This window comes from Quercus suber, unplaced genomic scaffold, assembly GCF_002906115.3.
Source record: "Quercus suber isolate HL8 unplaced genomic scaffold, Cork oak 2.0 scaffold_474, whole genome shotgun sequence".
Classification (NCBI taxonomy): Eukaryota; Viridiplantae; Streptophyta; class Magnoliopsida; order Fagales; family Fagaceae; genus Quercus; species Quercus suber.
In genome coordinates, this window is record NW_027069925.1 from 323,471 (window position 1) to 331,997 (window position 8,527).

At 36.4% G+C, this 8,527-nt stretch overlaps 1 long non-coding RNA gene across 1 annotated transcript; it reads left to right on the forward strand.

The window, feature by feature from the left end:
- Nucleotides 1-5,344: 5,344 nt before the first annotated feature.
- On the forward strand, nucleotides 5,345-8,327 carry LOC111988234 (uncharacterized). The gene is made up of 3 exons (XR_002880398.2): nucleotides 5,345-5,578; nucleotides 6,979-7,040; nucleotides 8,123-8,327. It is a non-coding gene; the product is annotated as an uncharacterized LOC111988234 (long non-coding RNA).
- Nucleotides 8,328-8,527: the final 200 nt, after the last annotated feature.

Below are 8,527 nucleotides of genomic sequence, written 5' to 3' on the forward strand. Positions count from 1 at the left end.
GAATCTGAAGATGTATTCTAATAGGTATTGGGTAATGTTTAATGAGATAGATGGGAACTTCGATGATGTGGCTATAAGGACTTTCAAGGTCGGCCTTCCTGCTGAGCACAATTTAAGGAAATCTTTAACAAGGAAGCTTGTTAAGAGTGTACGTTAGCTCATGGATCATATTGATGAGTATAAACGAGGGATTTTAGGTCGAACAAAAGTAGTTCATTAAGATTGAAGGGATTTCAGGTCGGACCAATACAATAACAATTGGTCTAGAAGAGATTTTGCTGAGCATGTTGGACCTACTACTGCCTAGGTAGTTAGCACTGTGTTTAGGGAGCCCGTGCACCAAATTTTGGAGAAGATAAAGAATGAGCCGTACTTCATATGGCCCAATAAGGTAGATGGAAACCCTACAAAGCGTAATTCAAGTCTTCATTACCAGTATCACCAGGACCGAGGACACACTACAAAAAAGTGTAGGACTTTATGTAATCATCTAGAGCAGCTAGTTAAGATTGGAAAGTTAAAGTAATTCCTGTATCAGCCTGGTAAATAGGGCAGTCAGGCAGGCTCGGGAGCCCAGAGAGATGCTTCTTCAAGGCCACCTTTAGGGACAATCAGCATTATTCTAGCTGCCCCAAGCAAGATGGGTTCTCGTCCATTCAGGGTGATATCCATAGCTCAGCCATTTGCGGAGGACCTAATTCCTGACCCTAAGAGGGGTAGAATGAAAATCTGACCAACCCAGAGCTTTTCCGAAAAGGATAAAGTTGTGACCCTGCAGCCGCATGATGATGCCTTGGTGGTTACTCTTAGGATAGGAGGATATGGTGTGAAGAGAATGCTGGTGGATCAGGGAAGTGGTGTAGAGATTATGTACCTTGATCTATACAAAGGTCTCAGGTTTAAGCCCGAAGACCTGGCCTGTTATGATTCTCCTCTCGTAGGATTTTATAGGAAAATGGTTATTCAGAATGGTCAAATTAGATTACCTGTTCAGGCAGAGTCAGAGGTTGTGAAGGAGGATTTCATTGTGGTAAATACCTATTCCCCTTACATTGCTATTATGGCAAGGCCTTGGTTTCATGCTATAGGGGCCGTTTCTTCCACTTTACATTTGGAAGTCAGTCTATGGCCAGATAATGCTTAGTGGCTGCGATTAAGCATCAAAAGGGAGGTGAGTCATTAGCCCTTGCCGAGCAAGAATTATAGCAATCAAGGATATTGGTATTGTCCACAGATGTGATGGTGGAAAGGGCAAAGTATGAAGAGTTAGAGAAAATTTTCATTGATGATGATGAGAAATTTTTCTAAGTTGGAGTACAGTTGCCTTGTTGGGAGAAAGAAAAATTGGTTTTATTTCTCAGGAAGAATGTAGATGTGTTTGCATGGAGTGCCTATGAAGCTTTTGGGGTAGATCCAGATTTTATTTGCCATCATTTAAATCCCAATCCATCTGTTACTCCAAAAAAACAACCACCTCGACATTCTTTTAAGGAACGTTCTGACACTGTCAAAGAGGAAGTGGTCAAGCTTAAGCGAGCAGGGGTAATAAAAGAAATGTTTTACCCTGAATGGTTGGCTAATACAGTGGTGGTGAAGAAGAAGAATGGGAAGTGGTGAGTGTATGTGGACTTCACGGATTTAAACAAAGCCCGCCTAAAAGACCCCTTTCCAATGCCTAAGATAGATCAATTGGTGGATGCAACTGTAGGCTATTCCAGGATGAGCTTTTTGAACGCCTTCCAAGGGTATCATCAAATACTGTTAGCTTTGAATGATCAAGAGAAAACTGCTTTTGTTACGCCTATGGGGAATTGCCACTACAAGGTGATGCCATTTGGACTGAAAAATGCAAAATCTACCTATCAGAGGATGATGAATAGGATGTTTGAGCCTCAACTTGGCAAAAATATTGAAGTTTACATAGATGACATGGTGGTGAAGAGTAAGGTAGAGTCCGAGCATGTGAATGATCTCAAAAATATTTTTGAAATACTGAGAGAGCATAAATTACACCTTAATGCTTCCAAGTGCTCTTTTAGTGTTAGTTCGGGCAAGTTTCTTGGTTATATGGTCACTCATCACGGAATTGAAGTCAACCCTAACCAAATCAAGGCAAGTAACAATCTACAGCCTCCGTGGAATCCCAAGGAAGTCCAAAAACTAACAGGAATGACTGCTGCTCTAAACCGATTCATTTCTCGGTTAGCAGATAGAGGTTGGCCTTTCTTCTAGTTGTTACATAAGTGGAAGGGATTTGAAAGGACCGAAGAATGTGCCTTGGCCTTCCAGCAGTTGAAAGAGTATCTTTCTCAGCCACCTATAATGTCTAAGCTCGAAGAAGAGGAGGTTTTGTTTGCTTACATTGTTGTAGCCTCTCATATGGTGAGCCTAGTACTGAAAAGAGTTGATAATAGGGTGCAAGGGCCAGTTTATTATGTGAGCAAGTCATTGCATGAAGCACAAATTTGTTATTTAACATTGGAGAAGGCCATCTTGCCAATGGTGCATGCTACACGGAAGCTCCCTCATTACTTCTAAGCTCATACATTTGTGGTTTTAATCCAACTTCCTCTTCAATCGCTACTTCGAAAAGCTGATTACACAGGAAGAATTTCCAAGTGGGGGACAATCTTAGGAGCTTTTGATATCAAGTATATGCCTCGAACCTCTATTAAGAGCTAGGTCCTTGTAGATTTGGTGACTGAGTTTACAGAATCTCCACTAGAAAAGGATGGTGAGAAGCAGAATTTAGGAGGAAAACCGATTGAAACAATCACTGTGCAAAAGCCCCCATCTCGGAGATTATATGTTGATGGTGCATCTAATCAAAGATGATCCAGAGTGGGGCTGGTGGTGGTGTCACCTGAGAAGATTACCATTGAGAAATATTTAAGGTTAAGCTTCTCGACCACAAATAACAAAGCTGAATATGAAGATTTGTTGGAAGGGATGGTTATGGTTCAGAAAATGGGAGAAAGGACAGTGAAGGTGTTCTCGAACTCAAGATGTGGGCCAGATAAAGGGAGAGTTGGAAGATAGGGATTTGAAAATTTAGGAGTATTTAAGCCAAGCTAGGCACTTGCAGTTAGGTTTTGAATCTTTCACTTTGTAGCAGATCCCTAAAAGCAGAAATACTCATGCTGATTCTCTGGCTACTTTAGCAACCTCCTTAACACAAGATTTACCTCGAGTTATCCTAGTTAAATATTTGTGTAAGCCTACTAGGGCAAGGAAGGAGAAGGTCCAGATTCACCAGATTAGGGTAGGGCCTAGTTAAATGGATCTTATAGTTCTGTTCCTCAAAGAGGGTATTCTACCTGAAGAGAAGGGATAGGCTGAGAAGGTACAAAGGAAAGCTCCTCGTTTTTGGTTGTTCGAGGAGAAAAAATTGTAAAAACATTCATTTTCTAGAACGTACTTATTGTGTGTCCATCCTGAGGCAGTGAAGCCACTCCTAGAGGAGTTACATGAAGGAATTTGTGGAAGTCATACAGGGGGCAGATCACTATCTCACAGGGCCATCACTCAGGAATACTGGTGGCCAAGTATGCAAAAAGAAGCACAAGAATATGTGAAAAAGTGTGACCAATGTCAGAGATTTGCTCCAAACATTCATCAGCCAGGGCGTGCTCTTAATCCTCTGTCTAGCCTATGGCCTTTTGCTCAATGAGGCTTGGATATTGTAAAGTCATTCCCTAGGGCAGTAAGAAACAAGAGATGACTCTTGGTCGACACTGATTACTTCACAAAGTAGGTTGAAGCTGAGCCAGTATCTAATATTAGAGACGTGGATGCAAAGAAATTTGTATGAAAGAATATTGTCACTCGATTTGGAATTCCTCGTACCCTCATCTCGACTATGGATTTCAGTTTGATAGCAAATCTTTTAAGAGGTACTGCTGTGAATTGGGTATTAAGAATATGTATTCAACTCCGGCTTATCTATAGGGGAATGGACAAGCCAAGGCTATTAATAAGGTTATAGTGAATGGGCTTAAGAAGAGAATGGATGATGCGAAGAGTAAATGGGTGGAAGAACTACCATATGTTCTCTGGACATATCGTACTACCTCTCGTCGGTTAATTGGGGAAACACCATTTTCAATGACTTATGGATCCAAGGTTGTGATTCGTCTAAAGACTGGATTCCCAACGCTGAGGACGAGCTTGTTCGCTCCAGATAGCAATGACAACCTATTAGAAAAGAGTCTGGATTTGATTAAAGAGCAAACAGAAAATACCATGGATTAGTTAGCATATTATCAACAAAAACTCAAACAAGGGTATGATACAAGTGCGAGGCTAAGACAATTAACACCTGGAGACTTAGTACCAAGAAAGGTTGTAGGCACAGCAAAAAACCCAACATGGGAAAAATTAGGACCTAATTTGGAAGGGTCATACCGTATCATCTCGGTAGCTGGTATAGGTGCTTATTTCCTAGAATATTTAGGTGAAAATGTTATACCACACCCTTAGAATGTAAATAAACTACAAATGTACTATTATTAATGAAAGGTAACTCTACCATGTTTTTATTTATGACATTATATGTTGCGTTTACTACTTGTTTGAATATTAAACAGAACCTTAGTCATACTTGGTTCCTCGAACCACATTCCTTAAGTAAATTAATATTCTTGATAACTTGTTTGAATATTAAACAGAACCTTAGTCACACCTGGTTCCTTGGACCACATACCTTAAGTAAATTAATATTCTTGATAACTTGTTTAAATATTAAACAGAACCTTGGTCATGCCTGGTTCCTCGAACTACATACCTTGGGTAAATTAATATTCTTGATACTTTGTTTGAATATTAAACAGAACCTTGGTCATGCCTAGTTCCTCAGATCACGTACCTTGTGTAACACCCCGACCCAACTGTATAGTTAAACTATGTGTTTAAGTGGTTAAGTATTATTATTATTTAAAGATACTTTCTTTCTATAATTAATAGAAGGGTATTTAATAAACATATTATTTTATAATGTCATTGAATAAGAATTGTAAAGATTATAAATAATTGAATGGCTAATTGTATTATAAATATATACTAAGTATGCACAAAACTATATTAAGAGGTTTAAGTTATTAGATGCATAGTTGGTGGTGTTTTAATTAGGTATGATGCATGAGATGTTATAGTGGAAATTCTACCCACACATGCAACCAATGGAAATTCAACACATAATGCCAAAGTACCATGCATGTTGACAAACCCAAAGACTAACACTTGGCTGGCCATGCAATAAACAAACTCCACTTCATTCTTCTTTGACTTTCTCAAAATATCTAGAACATCCAAGAATCCCTCTCTATTCCCACGGGTCCACACAAATCAGAATTTCTCACCTCACTTTGCTCTCTTTTCTCTTAAGGAAACAGCTAGAAGCTCTCTTCTCATACCCACGGGTCCAACACCAAAAGAAAGAAAAGCTCTCAACTCTCCTCTCCCTCTCACACCTACGGGTCCAACAGCAACAAGAAATTTCTTTCAATCCTTCTCAAGCTCTTGTTCCCAACTTGAAGCTAGAGTGATTCTAGTTCTACCACTCCAAGAATCCGTGTCTAGGGTAAGGGGAAAATATAATTCTTTTAGTCTATGGGTGTGTTGGAATTTAAGTGATAATTATATGAATTTGTATATGGGTGTGTTGGAATTTAGAGATTGTTGATTGCTTGAATATGAAGTGAGTCATTGTTTATGCTTGCATGTGCTCCTAGATGATAGACTAAGATAAAATATGTTATGGGTAAGTGTTAAAATGAGTAAAATAGCTAAATAAACTTTATGGAATTGCTAATTGAGGTGTTGAATGTGTAGTTGATTCAGTAATTGAAGCTTTTTGAGAGTTAGTTCATAAACTTGTTAAGAGTTGTACTCATTAGTTAACATGTTTGGTTATCATAAATCTTGTATTTTTCTAGGATAGCTATGGGTAAAAGGTTTGCTGGAGATTATTATATAATATTTCCAGTATGTGTGTATTAAATTTTATATGAAAATACCATCGTTTGATAATTTTTTGTGAATTTACAAGAAAATGTTGTAAAGCTGTCACTGTGACATATTCTGTGTTTACGCAGGATAAATTATGTATTAAATTGTATACAATGAATTTGGATGCTAGGAATATTTCTTATGAAATCTAAAACACATATGGTTGTAATGGAAGTGGTCTCACAGCATTTGGATTAATATAAAAATAATAGTTTAATTTCTAAGTTGCATGAAATTCTGTCAGGGCAAATTTGAGCATGTTGTCTTTTATGATTTTTAATAAATCATGACTTTACGATTTGACTTTGAATTTTATATGGTATTTACTAGACATCCAAAGGTATGGCTCTGTAAAATTTCATGAATATTTGATGTGTTTAGATAGCCCATTTGTATTTTACAAATGAGCCATATGCTGTTGAAATGAGCAGTAAACAGTAAATGATAACTTTGAATTTGAGGATTTAATTCTAAAGTTAGGGTGAATGTTTTGAGCTATAATTTAATATGATTATCATTTGTATGTCTGGATCATAGATAAATTTTGTATGACTTGGTTCAAGGTTTAGTACTCTAAAGGAGGGGTTCTAAACCATTTTAGTGCTTTTTCATGTTACTATCTTGTTCAACATTTGGTATGCCGTCATATGAGCGTATATGGTTACATGACCATACTTAAAAGATTTTATATTTATGCTTAAAGGATTTTATATTTATTTATGCATTATTGCCCTAATCTCAAAGAACCTTCTGAAATGAAGTTGGCTATTCTAAAGATATGATATTAATATGAGAATGTTGGTTTTTCCTTAGTTTGGTACATCATTTGTTGATGTGTGCATAATATGTTTGTGGGAACCTTGTTAAGGTGTGATTAGGATTTTCTTGATTTTAAGATATAGGTTTTGAGATGAATGTGTAAGTTTATGATAAGGAATAATTGATAGTAATAAACTTTGATATTTGGTTTAGGTGTTACCAGTACCCAAATCTGAACTTCTTCGACTCTAGGCTCTCAGTTCCTTTGCTTTCAGGTAAGGGATAAGTTTTATAAGCATTTAGTGAGTTATGAGGTTATTTAAAAGTGTATTATGCATTAAAAGGTTTTTTATATGAGATATGACATATAATCATGTTTCAGATAAGGATATGTTTGTGAGTTTTCAAAACCTTATGTATATGATTTAAGCACGTTGATGCTATTACTAATTTCCACAAACATGATGTTTAAAGAAAATAATGGAAATGCTATTATTTTGAAATGTTATGCAAACTATGAATTTTAGTATGATGTGTAAGTATAAAATGTTTTCGGGTTATGTCTTATGGTGATCTAAATTCGACCAGTAGGGGTTAAATTACTAATTTTTCATGGAAAATGTTATCTGTTTGGCCATTTAAAGTTGGAAGAAATGGGGCTGCTCGTAACTCTAATCTGGACAAGGCTTCTTCCTTAATGTGTACGAACAGTGGGGAGGAACAAAACCTTGAGGGGATGTGCCACTAGGCCTCCCAAAGAGGACAATATCATGCATATGAGGGCACCCAAATGTGATGAGAGCTTCTCTGTTGTGCACATGCACCACAAAATAAGTACAGACTTACCAGATATGGACTAACCAATATGTTATTTATGAACAACTATATGATGTTATTAATCATGAGAGAATGATTTTATTTAAATACATTGTGAAAAGTTAAAAGCTCTCATGAAAAGAAGAAGTTTCTAATAAAAAGAAAAGTTATTCTTTAAAGAAAAGAGTTTCTGAAGTTTTGTTATGCTTTAAAGATAAAAAAAAAAATCTGATAAAAAGGTTTTAGTGTTCTATAAAGATAAAGCTTCTGATGAAAATACAAGTTTATATTAAAAAGTTATCAGATCTCTGTTCTTTATGAAACATTAAGTCTTATGACTATGAAAGTTATAGTATTTTACGAGAAGAAGATTATAAAGAAAAGTTTTCTTATTCGTCAAGATTTTTCTAGTTAAGACAAAGTTACCAACTATCTAATTTAAGTTAAAATGATTATTTTGTAATGAGAATATGTGTGTGTGTGTGTGTGTGTGTGTGTTACCCTTACTGAGCTGTATAGCTCACCCCTTCCACTTTTTCAGTCAACAGGTTTTATTTTGGAGCAGAGAGGGCCTTAGTCGAGTTTTGGAAGGAGCTGGTTTTAATTTTAAAAGTATAGATCCCAAATTGGCAATTTGATGTTAGCTTTGTAGTATTGTGCATTTTAGGATCTAAAGAAAGTTGTGTATCTTAAAGTATTAAGAGATATATTATGTGAAATTTAGAATTTGAGTAATTGGTGGATTATGTTATTCTTTGAATACAATGTAAATGCTCTGAATGTCAAGTGAAAAATTATATCATTTAAGTAAAGAAACAAAGATGAAAAGAAAGAGGGAAGCTTTTGTAAAAACCTTTGAAAAAGTTTAGTTGGTTCTTGTTCGTACCAGGTTTAGGCTTGATATTAACATGCCGGTCATGGTCACAAATCTAGCTATCGGGTTTGG